Genomic DNA, 15,070 nt, shown 5'->3' with positions numbered 1-15,070 from the left:
ACAAATTATTCTAAAAAAACAAACAAACAAACACGAGAGGATATGCTGCTCATCTGCCCCTAGACCCAGACAATTAGGAGCTACATAAAAAACGAGTTCCAGACATTTCCTGCCATCACCTAAAGGATATGATGTGACATAACTTGTGTAATAAACAAAGCACCAGGTATGTCCTGTGGGATATTTTCTGCTGCTTTAGATTGTATACCATAGCCATCAAAGAAATGAATTTCCTGGAGATAAAAAATGGGATGTCTAACTGTCAGGAAATGGGTCTGCTGATGATATAGGTGTGATGACATGAACGACCGGAGAATATACCATTTTCCTTGCAGCTGCAACTCTCCAATTAGTTCAAACCAATATCCCCCACCCTAATCATTGTAAAAAAAAAAAAAAAAAAAACTGCTTGATTGCTCCTCAGGGTCTCTCCTGCTCTGCTGCTGCATCAGATGGGCAGAGAGGCCCAAGTTAACTCACAACAATAAAAAAGACTCGGTGTTTGCATCAAATTTGGTCTCTTGGTGGTCTTTGGGGAACTCTGGGTACAACATGAATAGCCTGCAGCCCTATTCCAAAATTTCTCTTCCTTGAGAGGTTTCTCTTAAAAACAAATATTGGCAGCTTTCTTGGACAGGATTTTTCCAAAGAAACAACTTGTATCTAGTAATGTGGTTGAATTGTTTTTGGGTAATGTGCCTCATTAGAAACACCAATTCTGAAAAAGAAGGCTCGATAATCTTTAATCCTCTCTTTTCCTATTTAGTTGGATGTGTTTGTGTTTTTGAGACAGGCTCTCACTACATAATTCTGGTTGTCCTGGGTCTTTGTGTGTAGACCAGGCTGGCCTTGAAATTGGTATCTTCTTGTTTTTGCTTTCTGTGCCACCGTGCCCAGCTGGATATGGCTTTAAATATCCTCTGCTTCCTTGAGGTGAAAAGGAACTCTTTAAGTCATTACTTTGCACTTTTAAAACTTTTTTTCTGGAGGCAGGGGCCAGCCAAATTTACATAATGGCCTCCAGGCCAGCTGGGGATACATGCTGAGACCTAGTCTTAAAGGTCTTAAAAATCTTTGTTTTGTTTGTTTGGTTTGGCGTTACCCTGGCTGTCCTGGAACTTGCTCTGTAGACCAAACTGGCCTCAAACTCACAAAGATCCATCTGCCTCGGCTTCCTACGTGCTGGGATCAAAGGTGTGCACCACCACCGTCCTGCCCTGTTTCGATTTTAGATTGGCTCAGTCTCGAATAGGCCAGGGTGATCTTGAACTTCTGATTTCCCTGTTTCTTCCTCACAAGTGCTGGGATTATAGGTGTGTGCCACCACTGCCCAGCCTCTGTGGCTAACTAGTGTAGTGGCTAACTCTACCCTCTGATCTCCAGGAAAGCATTATATGTTAGAACACAAACAAATTATCATACAACAATAAAGGCTATTTCTAGTATTGTTTGTATGCCAGAACTAGACAGTAAGACCTTATTGTTGAAGACACTGCACACTTTTACTGCATGACATGGAAAGTTAAGCTGGGAACCCATAACTCACCATCCTGGGTGGTTTTTAGAGATGGAGTGGGTCATGAAGGCTGCTGATAGAGAACTTTCACCAACATTTCTGCTGGTAAACCATGTGCTGAAATACCAAAATGCTATTACAGTGTGCCTGCTGGTGCAATCCTGGCTCAGCTGTCTTAAAGACCACCAACTTTCTATTGGGATTTAAGGCATGCTCCAGAAGATGGAGTTCACATTTGGTACTGGAAACCAGAAAGAAAACCTATGGCACAGGATGGGGGAGGAGGGTGTCAAAGGTCTCCACTGGCCAGCAACTTGCATTGTTTGACCAGATGGGTATAATGCTCCTGAAAAACTGCCCTCTAAACATTTGTGTTTATACCCACAGATCACTGCTGTTCTCTGCCTCAATACATGCTGCAGCTCCTGAAAAGGTGACTGTTAATGTGGCATGGTGGTTTATTATTAGCTGTAAGTGGACACCTATAATCATCCCCTCCACAGCTCAGGGAGAACTGTAGAAGAGGGACCAGGAAGTCAGAGCCCTAGGAAGAGGTAGACTGGCACATAACAGTTTTCTCTCCGATTAAAACATTCTATACTCTAGAGTGCTCTGTAAACAGAAATGTAAACAACTAAAAAATTTCTTTAGGCATCCCTGAAACTGACCAGATTCACTACACCCCTTCCTGCAAGAGTACAATAACAAAAGAAGCTGAGATTCACTCTCAAAGGGAGAAAACTGGGCTACCAAGAAGGCTCTCAGACAAGCTTTTCAGCAAAGACTCTCAGGGGAGAGTAAGCCCTCACCCGTACCCCTGTAAGTAATCCCAATAAAAATCATTGGTTAACCATTGGACTTTTATTGTACCTGCAGTTTGGTCTGTCATGGAATCCCTATCTGGGGTGAGCAGTCATGTGTGTTGTATCTCCACAGGAAATGTTTTTTTCACACAACACCTTCCTATTGATGTACTCAAAGGCCCAAAAGAGCAAAAGGACTTCTATAGTACAGCAAGCATGATATTTGCTAAATTGCTCTAAACTTCTGATTCATAATTATCAATGATTCTTGATCTACTATTCAAATATTATATTTTTTGTCGCTTATGAAAGTAAATTATCTCAGTACATGTTCAGCAAAATAATCTGATTCTTAATAATCTGCTTACTAAACATGGAGTATGTGACGTGTTCACAAAGAACGGAGATGTTTCCCCAGCCTCACCACCTAATTCTAGACATTACGTCACTGTCACCTGCTTATTATCACTTTGTTTCCATACACTGGAGTAGATGACTGAAATAGATGATCGTTTGTGTGGTGTCTACATGTGTTGTGGAATTAAGGGATCACCGGTCAGTATTGCAAATAAATTAATTTCTTAGGTTAGATAAATAGAAAATCCAGTAACGTGTATGCCAGGGAATTTTCTTTCATAAACAAAGCTGATGATGTGCCAAAAGTGTGATCTCCAGATTTCACACTTTTATTTAGAACAATTCACCTATGAATGTGAATAAATAAAGTAGTGTGGTAAATAGTTGCTTCTTGCTCTTTAACTATGGCCTCCAAACAAGTAGATATGATCCCAGAATGGAAAATTTCTCCTTATTTCTCTTTTTTACTCTCCCTATAATACTGTCACCCAGCAGACAGAAGAACTTGGGAGCAGGGTGGCAAAAATGAAGTCAATTACCCTGTTCTCTAGAGCTCAGGTTTGGTGTTGTTTAGTGCACAATTATTGATATGTTTCTGTATGAATTGAATTCAATATTTTTTGTGATGATCAGATACATCTTCTAATTTCTGATTTTAATTTTGTCTCCTAAAATTTGACATTGTATCTCTTTTATGTTGTTTTTTTTTTTTATTTTTTTTAAATCAGTTTCTTGTATAGCTTGGGATATCCTGAGACTCACTTTTGTCCAAGATAGCCTTGAGCTCATGGCAATCTTCCTGACTGAGCCATTCAAGTGCTAAAAGTATAGGTGTAAAAACCAGTACAGCAAGATTCTTTAATTATTTTTATTGTTAAGATTTTTTGCTTATCATATTCAATTTTCACATTGAGTTTTGTGGTGGTTTGAATGAAAATAGAAGACAGTGGTGGTGAGGGTGATTTAAATTGTGGGAGTCTGGCTTAAGAGGTTTCAGAGGGGAAAAATATTAATATATGGCCTAGAGATCAGTCTTGTGATATTTTGGTAAAGAATGTGGCTGGTTTCTGCCATTGTCCAAAAAAAATCTTTCTGAGGCTAAATTGAAGAGTTATGCATTACCAATACTGGCAGAGGATCTTCCCAAACAAACTATCATTGACAGTGTTGTGTAGTTATTAGTGGCCAGTCTTAGTCACCTGTATATTGAAAATGAGCAAGCTGAGCAAGGAAAAATATAAAATGCACAGTTATGGGAGAAAAAGATCACCAGAAAGTATAAACTGATTTAAGAAAAACCTAATGCTATGTGGAATAAAGGAAGTGGTGACCTCAGAGCACAATAGCACCCAGATGAGCTTCTAACTTGTGAAAAGGAATTAAAGAAACATAAAAGGGAATTAAAGAAAAGCATAGGGCCAGGCATGATAGTGCATACTTTTAATTCCAGAAGTGGGAAGGTATAGGTTGTCAGATTTAAGAGTTCAAGGCCAGCCTGCTCTACAAAATGAATTCAAGGACAATCAAACTTAGGCAAAGAATGAAGCCATCAAAAACAGAAAGCTGTTAGAAATGTATTTGTATGCGAGTACCATGTTCCAGCCCCTGGAAACAGCAGAACATGACATTTCTTTGCCAAGTGTTTCTGTCATTAGAGTCAAGGATATAAGAAAGGGGTTACTGACTATCCCTCCATGAATAAGGAAAGGAATGCTGCTAGTAGAGAGTGGAAACAGCCCTTGAGAAGAAAGTTTGTTTCAGTCAACAAAGATGAAAGGAGTTGGAAATCTGAAGAGTGATTTGGCATCAGACACAGAGATGCAGAATTTGGAGTTTGCCTAGCTGGTTTTGCCTCTTGTTTTGGTGCAGTATTTTATCATTTGTTGCAATTCCTCCCTTTTGGAATGGTAATGCACATCCTGTACTCTTGTATGTTGGAAGTATGTGATCTTTTTCAGGGGATTACAAGGGATTACAGTTAAGAGATTGCATGATTCTCAGAAAAGACTTTGAACTTTGGACATTTAAACAGTATTGAAACTGTGATAGATTATGGGGGCTTTTGAAGTTGGACTATTATATGGCTATAAGCCTCTGGGGACAGGGAGTAGAATGTGGTAGTTTGAATAAAAATTACCCCCATACATATTGCCTATAGGGAGTGGCACTATTAGGAGGTATGGCTTGGTTGGAGTAGGTGTGGCCTTGTTGGAAGAAGTATGTCACTGGGGGGTTCAAAGTATGTCTTTGAGGTTTCAAATGTTCAAGCCAGGCCCAGTCTCTCTCTCTTTCTTCCTGCTGTCTGCCTGTCTGGATGTAGAATTTTCAGCTACCTTCCCAGTATCATGTCTGTCTGCATGTTATCATGCTTCCTGCCATGAGTATAGTGGACTAAGTCTCTGAATTGCAAACCAGCCCCAATTATGTATTTCCTTATTAGAGTTGCCATGGTCATGCTGTCTCTTAACAGCAGTAAAAACCCTAACTAAAACAAGTTGATTGTGTATCTTCTTATTGACTAATTGGATTTTCCTCTATCCAAAATATTTGTTGAATTTTCTGATGTTACAGAAGCTCTCCTCTGTATACTTAGATTATTATTTAACTAACATATTTTTTATATATTTCTCATAAATCAGTAAAATATCCTTTCTACTTGCAAACTTTGATTTTCTAAAGGTAATTTAAACTACTTAGTTCATAGTCTTACTTCCTATACTTGTAGCAACTAAAGAATCCTACATTTAATTATCATTAGCAAATTATCAAGGAATATATTTATTGGATGATGATTACTAAAAAGAGATAAAGGAGACTCAAAATTCTCATTTTATATGTAAAGGAATTGAACCAAAATATATAAAATAATTTGCTCAAGGATACTCTAGAAATAGATAGCTCAGATATGGAATAATTTGATTGGAACAGAAGGATGTACATACCCATCAGTAAAATGACATTTTAAAATGATATAACACAAGAATTTTCTCATATTTGTTAACAGAAAAAATGTTGAAATTATGGAAAAATTACTTTTCTTTGCCAAGGATATATTAAATACATAGTAAATGTTTACTAATAATATTTTATCTCTAAATAAATTCACTCTCTGCAGACAAGTGCAATACAATTAAAAGAAGTTTATAAAATAGAAGAACGCTAACAGATTCTTGAAATTTTAAGTATTTTACACAAAACTAAACTTACACTTAAATATCAATTTCTCCTTGACATTAAACATTTTGATAAAATAAGAATTGCAAATATCAATGTCTAAACTTATAAAACATGCAAATACTCTTCTAGAAATATAATGAACTCTCAATTCCATGCACTCAGTAATAGTTTGTAGCTGAAAACTAAGATCTCTCTGCCACCATAAGTAAGTGGTCAGCCCCAAATTTTGAACTTAAGGTCAAGAATTATTTTCTGAAATTAATACCCCTTATAAAAATTGAAATAATACAAAGCTTAGAAGCCATTCTGAACTGTTAAACATTAGCAATAGAAGGAGGATAGTCTCATGTGGTCTTCATTTACCATGGTCTCCTATTCCTTGTTCTCCCTCTCTGTTGTTGATCCAGCTGGGATCTCCTGCTCCCCCAAGCTCTCTTTCCCTCGACCCTCGCCCTTCATTACCCCTACTCATGTCCAGGCTGTTCATGTAGATCTCTTCCATTTCTCCTTCATTGGGCGATCCCCATGTCTTTCTTGGGGTCCTGTTTTCCAGGTAGCCTCCCTGGTGATGTGAGTAGCAGTCCAGTCATCCTTGTTCCACATCTAGTATCCTCCACATGAGAATAGGAAGAAGTAAAGTGCTAGAGAGGCCCACAGAAATCCACAAAGATACCCCCACAACAGACGGCTGGCAATGGTCAAGATACAGCCCAAACTGACCTACTCTGGTGATGGGATGGCCAAACACCCTAATTGTTGTGCTAGAAACCCCATCCAATGACTGAGGGATCTGAATGCAGAGATCCATGGCTAGGCCCCGGGTGGAGCTCTGGGAGTCTAATTAGCGAGAAAGAGGAGGGTTTATATGAGCGAGAATTGTTGAGACCAAGGTTGGATAAAGCACAGGGACAAATAGCCAAATGAATGGAAACACATGAACTATGAACCAATGGCTGAGGGGTCCCCAACTGGATCAGACCCTCTGAATGGGTGAGACAGTTGATTGGCTTGATCTGTTTGGGAGGCATTCAGGCAGTGGGATCGAGTCCTGTGCTCATTGCATGAGTTGGCTGTTTGAAACCTGGGGCCTATGCAGGGTCACTTGGCTCAGCCTGGGAGGAGGGGACTGGACCTGCCTGGACTGAGTCTACCAGGTTGATCTCAGTCCATGGATGAGGTGGGAACGGGGGTGGGCTGGGGGGAAAGTGAGGGGTGCTGGAGGGGAGAGAACAAGGGAATCTGTGGCTGATATGTAGAACTGAATTGTATTGCAAAATAAAAAAAATAAATAAAAAATTTAAAAAAGGAGGATAGTTACATGTCATGTTTAGAAGTTGTTTTATGAAACGAGTTTTTGTGTTTGTCATTCATTTGAAGTTTATAATGGCCAAAGACCACAAGATGTATTGTTTATAAAAAAAACTTAAATTTGTTGTTTTATTTTGTGATTATTTTTGCTCATTATGCCCTAATTTCTGATTGCAAATCTAATGCATCAATTTTCACCTTTTGAGGAAACAAATTTAAAAATAAAGTCTTCTAATGTAGATGAGAATAATATCATTTTATTATTGAAAGACACATTATATAACTTTGAGATGTGTCTCACAGGTGAGCTACTGAAAGAGAGCAATGGCAGAAGGGTATCTCGTTCTTTGATGTGGTCAGTTAGGTGGCATACTTTATCTATAGTTGTTTGTTTGTTTTTCTATTTGTAAGAGTGTATAATTATGTTTAGAAAAAACAAACACACCAAGCCAAGTGGTGAGCTCTGGGTTTGAAATGGTTCACGTAATCAAGGGGTCCTCAACTAAGAGGACTTATTTTAATAGTTCCTCCTAACTTCTTTTTTTTTTTTTTTTTAAATTTATTTTAATTTATTTTGCAATACAATTCAGTTCTACATATCGGTCACGGATTCCCTTGTTCTCCCCCCTCCCGTCCCCCTCACCTTCCCCCCAACGCCCCCCCCCCCCCATTCCCATCTCCTCCAGGGCAAAGCCTTCCCCACAGACTGAGGTCAACCTGGTAGACTCAGTCCAGGTAGGTCTAGTCCCCTCCTCCCAGGCCGAGCCAAACAATCCTGCATAGGCCCCAGGTTTCAAACAGCCAACTCATGCAATGAGCACAAGATCTGGTCCCACTGCCTGGATGCCTCCCAAACAGATCAAGCCAATCAACTGTCTCACCCATTCAGAGGGCCTGATCCAGTGGGGACCCCTCAGCCATTGGTTCATAGTTCATGTGTTTCCATTCATTTGGCTATTTGTCCCTGTGCTTTATCCAACCTTGGTCTCAACAATTCTCGCTCATATAAACCCTCCTCATTCTCGTTAATTGGACTCCCAGAGATCCACCCAGGGCCTAGTCATGGATCTCTGCATCCAGATCCCTCAGTAGTTGGATGAGGTTTCTAGCACAACAATCAGGGTGTTTGGCCATCCCATCACCAGAGTAGGTCAGTTCGGGCTGTCTCTCGACCATTGCCGGCAGTCTGTTGTGTGGGTATCTTTGTGGATTTCTGTGGGCCTCTCTAGCACTTTGCTTCTTCCTGTTCTCATGTGGTCTTCATTTACCATGGTCTCCTATTCCTTGTTCTCACTCTCTGTTGTTGATCCAGCTGGGATCTCCCGCTCCCCCAAGCTCTCTTTCCCTCGACCCTCGCCTTTCATTACCCCCACTCATGTCCAGGCTGTTCATGTAGATCTCATTCCATTTCTCTGTCATTGGGCGATCCCTGTGTCTTTCTTGGGGTCCTGTTTTCCGGGTAGCCTCCCTGGTGATGTGAGTAGCAGACAAGTCATCCTTGTTTCATGTCTAGTATCCTGCTATGAGTGAGTACATACCATGTTTGTCTTTCTGAGTCTGGGTTACCTCACTCAGGATGATTTTTTCTAGATCCATCCATTTGTCTGCAAACCTCATGATGCCATTGTTTTTTTCTGCTGAGTAGTATTCCATTGTGTATATGTACCACATTTTGTTTATCCATTCTTCAGTTGAAGGGCATCTGGGTTGTTTCCATGTTCTGGCTATTACAAACAATGCTGATATGAACATAGCTGAACAAGTGCTCTTATGGTGTGGTTGAGCATTTCTTGGGTATATGCCCAAGAGTGGTATAGCTGGATCTTGGGGGAGATTGATTCCCAATTTTCTAAGAAAGCGCCATATTGATTTCCAAAGTGGTGGTACAAGCTTGCATTCCCACCAGCAGTGGAGGAGAGTTCCCCTAGCTCCACATCCTCTCCAGCATAAGGTGTCTTCAGTGTTTTTGATCTTAGCCATTCTGACAGGCGTAAGGTGGTATCTCAGAGTTGTTTTGATTTGCATTTCCCTGATGATTAGGGATGATGAGCAATTCCTTAAATGTCTTTCGGCCATTTGAGTTTCCTCTGTTGAGAATTCTCTGTTTAGTTCTATAGCCCATTTCTTAATTGGACAGTTGGGCATTTTGATGTCTAATTTCTTGAGTTCCTTATATATTCTGGATATCAGTCCTCTGTCAGATGTGGGGTTGGTGAAGATCTTTTCCCATTCTGTAGGCTGTCGCTTTGCCTTGTTGACCGTATCCTTTGCTTTACAAAAGCTTCTCAGTTTCAAAAGGTCCCATTGATTGATTGTTTCTCTCAGAGTCTGTGCTACTGGTGTTCTATTTAGGAAGTAGTCTCCAATGCCAATGCGTTCAAGACTACTTCCTACTTTCTCTTCTAGCAGGTTCAGAGTAGCTGGATTTATGTTGAGGTCCTTGATCCACTTGGACTTAAGTTTTGTGCACGGTGATAGATATGGATCTATTTGCAGCCTTCTACATGTTGATATCCAGTTTTGCCAGCACCATTTGTTGAAGATGCTTTCTTTTTTCCATTGTGCACTTTTGGCTTCTTTGTCAAAAATTATATGTTCATAGGTGTGCGGATTAATGTCAGGGTCTTCAATTCGATTCCATTGGTCCACATGTCGGTTTCTATGCCAGTACCAAGCTGTTTTTATTACTGTAGCTCTATAGTAGAGCTTGAAGTCAGGGATCGTGATGCCTCCAGAAGTTGTGTTATTGTACAGGATTCCTTTGGCTATCCTGGGTTTTTTGTTTTTCCATATGAATTTGAGTATTATTCTTTCCAGGTCTGTGAAGAATTGTGTTGGTATTTTGATGGGGATTGCATTGAATCTGTAGATTGCTTTTGGTAAGATTGCCATTTTTACTATGTTAGTCCTGCCTATCCATGAGCATGGGAGATCTTTCCATTTTCTGACATCTTCTTCAATTTCTTTTTTCAGGGACTTAAAGTTCTTGTCATATAGGTCCTTCACTTGCTTGGTTAGTGTTACCCCAAGGTATTTTATGTCATTTGTGGCTATAGTAAAGGGTGATGTATCTCTGATTTCCTTCTCCACTTCTTTGTCCATTGTATATAGGAGGGCTACTGATTTTTTTGAGTTGATCTTGTATCCTGCTATGTTGCTGAAGGTGTTTATAAGCTGTATCAGTTCCTTGGTGGAATCTTTGGGGTCGCTCAAGTATACTATCATGTCATCTGCAAATAGGGAAAGCTTGACTTCTTCCTTTCCAATTTGTATCCCCTTAATCTCCTTATGTTGTCTTATTGCTCTGGCTAGAACTTCAAGTACTATATTGAATAAGTATGGGGAGAGTGGACAGCCTTGCCTCGTTCCTGATTTTAGTGGAATTGCTTTGAGTTTCTCTCCATTTAATTTGATGTTGGCTGTTGGCTTGCTATAAATTGCCTTTATTATGTTTAGGTATGTTCCCTGTATTCCTGATCGCTCTAATACCTTTATCATGAAGGGGTGTTGGATTTTGTCAAATGCCTTTTCTGCATCCAGTGAGATGATCATATGGTTTTTTTCTTTGAGTTTGTTTATATGGTGTATTATATTGACGGACTTTCGTATGTTGAACCACCCTTGCATCCCTGGAATGAATCCTACTTGATCATGGTGGATAATTGTTTTGATGTGTTCTTGGAGTCTGTTTGCAGTATTTTATTGAGTATTTTTGCATCAATGTTCATGAGGGAGATCGGTCTGTAGTTCTCTTTCTTTGTTGTATCCTTGTTTGGTTTAGGAATTAGGGTAATTGTAGCCTCGTAGAAGGAGTTTGGTAATGTTCCTTCTGTTTCTATTGTGTGGAACAATTTAGAGAGTATTGGTATTAACTCTTCTTTGAAGATCTGGTAGAATTCTGCACTGAAACCATCTGGTCCTGGGCTTTTTTTGGTTGGGAGACTTTTAATGACTGTTTCTATTTCGTTAGGGGTTATTGGACTATTTAAATAGTTTATCTGGTCTTGATTTAACTTAGGTATGTGGTACCTATCCAGAAAGTTATCCATTTCTTTTAGGTTTTCCAGTTTTGTCGAATAGAGGTTTTTGAAGTATGACCTGATGATTCTCTGGATTTCCTCAATGTCTGTTGTTATGTCCCCCTTTTCATTTCTGATTTTGTTGATTTGGATGCTCTCTCTCTGTCTTTTGGTTAGTTTGGATAAGGACTTGTCTATCTTGTTGATTTTCTCAAAGAACCAACTCTTTGTTTCATTAATTTTTTGTATTGTTCTCTTTGTTTCTATTTTATTGATTTCAGCTCTCACTTTGATAATTTCCTGGCGTCTATTTTTCCTGGGAGACTGTGCTTCTTCTTGTTCTAGAGCTTTCAGGTATGCTGTTAAGTCTCTAGTGTGAGATTTCTCCAACTTATTTATGTGGGCATTTAGTGCTATGAATTTCCCTCTTAGTACTGCTTTCATAGTGTCCCATAAATTTGGATATGTGGTGTCTTCATTTTCATTGATCTCTAGGAAGTCTTTAATTTCTTTCTTTATTTCTTCCTTAACCCATTGGTGATTCAGTTGGGTATTATTCAGTTTCCATGAGATTGCAGGTTTTCTGTAGTTTTTGTTGTTGTTGAAATCCAACTTTAGACCATGGTGGTCTGATAGAACACAGGAGGTTATTCCAATTGTTTTGTATCTGTTTAGATTTGTTTTGTGGCCAAGTATGTGGTCAATTTTCGAGAAGGTTCCATGGGGTGCTGAGAAGAAGGTATATTCTTTTTTGTTAGGATGGAATGTTCTGTAGATATCGATTAAGTCCATTTGAGTCATGACATCAGTTAAGTCCTTTATTTCTCTGTTAAGTTTCAATTTGGGAGATCTGTCCAGTGGTGAAAGTGGGGTGTTGAGGTCTCCCACTATTAATGTGTGGGGTTTTATGTGATTTAAACTTTAGTAATGTTTCTTTTACATATGTGGGTGCCCTTGTGTTTGGGGTATAAATATTCAGAATTGAGACTTCATCTTGGTGGATCTTTCCTGTGATGAGTATGTAATGCCCTTCTTGATCTCTTTTGATTGATTTTAGTTTGAAGTCTATTTTGCTGGATATCAGGATGGCTACACCCGCTTGTTTCTTAAGACCGTTTGATTGGAAAGTCTTTTCCCAGCCTTTTATTTTTAGGTAGTGTCTATCTCCGAATTTGAGATGTGTTTCTTGTATGCAGCAGAAAGATGGGTCCTGCTTTCGTATCCATTCTGTAAGCCTATGTCTTTTTATAGGTGAATTAAGTCCATTGATATTGAGGGAAATTAATGACCAGTGATTGTTCATTCCTGTTATTTTTTGGTGGTGATGTGTGGGTACTTCTATACGTTGGGGTTTACTGCTGTGGCTTTATCTGTTGCCTGTGTTTTCAAGGGTGTATCTGACTTCCTTAGGTTGGAATTTTCCTTCTAGTGCTTTCTGTAGGGCTGGGTTTGTGGATAAGTATTGTTTAAATCTGGCTTTGTCATGGAATGTCTTGTTCATTCCATCTATGGTGATTGAAAGTTTTGCTGGGTATATTAGTCTAGGCTGACATCCATGGTCTCTTAGTGTCTGCATTACATCTGTCCAGGTTCTTCTGGCTTTCAAAGTCTCCATTGAGAAATCGGGTGTTATTCTGATGGGTTTGCCTTTATATGTCACTTGGCCTTTTTCCTTTGCTGCTCTTAATATTCTTTCTTTATTCTGTACGTTTAGTTGTTTAACTATTATGTGGCGAGGGGACTTTTTTGGGGGGTCTAGTCTGTTTGGTGTTCTATAAGCTTCTTGTATCTTCATAGGCATTTCCTTCTTTAAGTTGGGAAAGTTTTCTTCTATGATCTTGTTGAATATATTTTCTGTGCCCTTGAGTTGGTATTCTTCTCCTTCTTCGACCCCTATTATTCTTAAGTTTGGTCTTTTCATGGTGTCCCAAATTTCTTGGACATTTTGGTTCATGACTTTGTTGGCTTTAGTGTTTTCTTTGACTGATGAATGTATTTCTTCTACTGTATCTTCAACACTAGAGATCCTCTCTTCCATCTCTTGCATTCTGTTGATTATACTTGCATCTGAAGTTCCCAATCGTTTTCTCAGATTTTCTATTTCCAGCATTCCTTCTGTTTGTGTCTTCTTCATTTTTTCTATTTCCCTTTTCAGGTCTTGGACTGTTTCCTTCATTTGTTTCATTGATTTTTCTTGATTTTCTCTCAGTATTTTATTGTTTTCTTCCAGGACTTTATTGATTTCTTCTAATTTGTTTGCCCTTTCCTCTAGTTGTTTACAGCGTTCTTCACATTTTTTTGTCTTTTCCTCTACACAAGCCTCTAGCTTCTTCATGATGTCATTCATAAGGCTGTTTTCTTCTGCTTCTTCCAATTTCTGATGTTCAGGTCTAGGTGTTGGAGGAGGGCTAGGGCCTGGTGATGCTGTATTGCTATTCATTTTGTTGTATATGTTTCTGCCTTGACGTCTGCCCATCTCCTTGTGGTTCGTTACTGGCCTTATCCGCACACTTGGTTCAGCCAGACCAGTGTTCCAAAAGGGAAGTCCAGAGCAAGATGGGAGCTGGGGGCCGGCCTCTAAGTCTCAGGAAGAGGCTTGGGGCTCAGGCGGATGGGCGTGGGGGCAGGGCGTGGAGACTGCAGGGCCTGCCAGGGGTCTTGGAGAAGGGGATCCTTCTAGGTGGGGCTAGCAGGGAACCTGCCCGGTGGCCAGAACCTGGGGCCAAGTTGGGCAGGTCTTCCCTGGAGTGGCTGGTGCCCAGGGATGGGGTGCGGGGCAAGGAAGGGTACTCACCAGTTTTCCAAAAGGGAAGTGCGGAGCAAGATGGGAGCTGGGGGGCAGCCTCTAAGTCTCAGGAAGAGGCTTGGGGCTCAGGGAGATGGGAGTGGGGGCAGGGCGTGGAGACTGCAGGGTCTGCCAGGGGTCTTGGAGAAGGGGATCCTTCCAGGTGGGGCTAGCAGGGAACCTGCCCGGTGGCCAGAACCTGGGGCCAAGTTGGGCAGGTCTTCCCTGGAGTGGCTGGTGCCCAGGGATGGGGTCTGGGGCAAGGAAGGGTACTCACCAGTTTTCCAAAAGGGAAGTCCAGAGCTCCTCCTAACTTCTTAATTGGCACCCTATCTCTATACAATAATCCACTTTATATGAAACAAAGGAACACTAATCATCTTGTAAAGAAGACTCTCCTATCCTCCTGGGGTGGGGGGAGAGAAACTATCTTGCTTATGATTACCTTTCAAGGACTTTAGATGAAAGTTTAGACATCTAAACTTTCAAGAAGTTTAGATGACTTGCAATATAGATGTTTTTGTGTTTTAAAGATGACTATATTAAGACTTTATTAGCTTTTAAAATATATCACTGTCAAAGAGATAGAATTAATAATTATATGTCTCCTAAAGTAAATGATATATAAATGGTAAAGAGTGTTTCTTTCCTTATTGTATTATAAAGAACTAAATACAAGATTCATTATTTGTACTGTTCACTTTTATTGTTTTTACACTTGGATTGTTTAAGGCAACAGTATCTGGAGCATTATGTATGCTAGATTAGCACTCGACAGTTTTGATTGATAGGTCTTCAGCCCCAAGTTATTCATTGAAGGGAACTTGGGAGATGGCACAATTGGTAAGGTGTTTGCCACATAGACATAAAGACCAAGAGTTAAGGTCCTTAGCATCCATGAATAATTAAGTTTTATCAAATGTCTATACTTCCTGAACTGTGGAACTAGACAATGATAGCACCAGAACTTGTTGATCTACCTAAACTGGGGAGTTTTGTGGTTTCTAAGAGATCCTATTTCAAAAACACACAATGAAGAATCATTGAGGAAAACTATTAGAATCAACCTCTAGCCTCCATAAACAAGCAGGCATGGACACACACA

This window comes from Peromyscus californicus, unplaced genomic scaffold (assembly GCF_007827085.1).
Source record: "Peromyscus californicus insignis strain IS unplaced genomic scaffold, ASM782708v3 Scaffold_20__1_contigs__length_68692818, whole genome shotgun sequence".
In the NCBI taxonomy this organism is placed as follows: domain Eukaryota; kingdom Metazoa; phylum Chordata; class Mammalia; order Rodentia; family Cricetidae; genus Peromyscus; species Peromyscus californicus.
The sequence above is the reverse complement of the archived record's forward strand: the minus strand, read 5'-3'. Positions refer to the sequence as shown.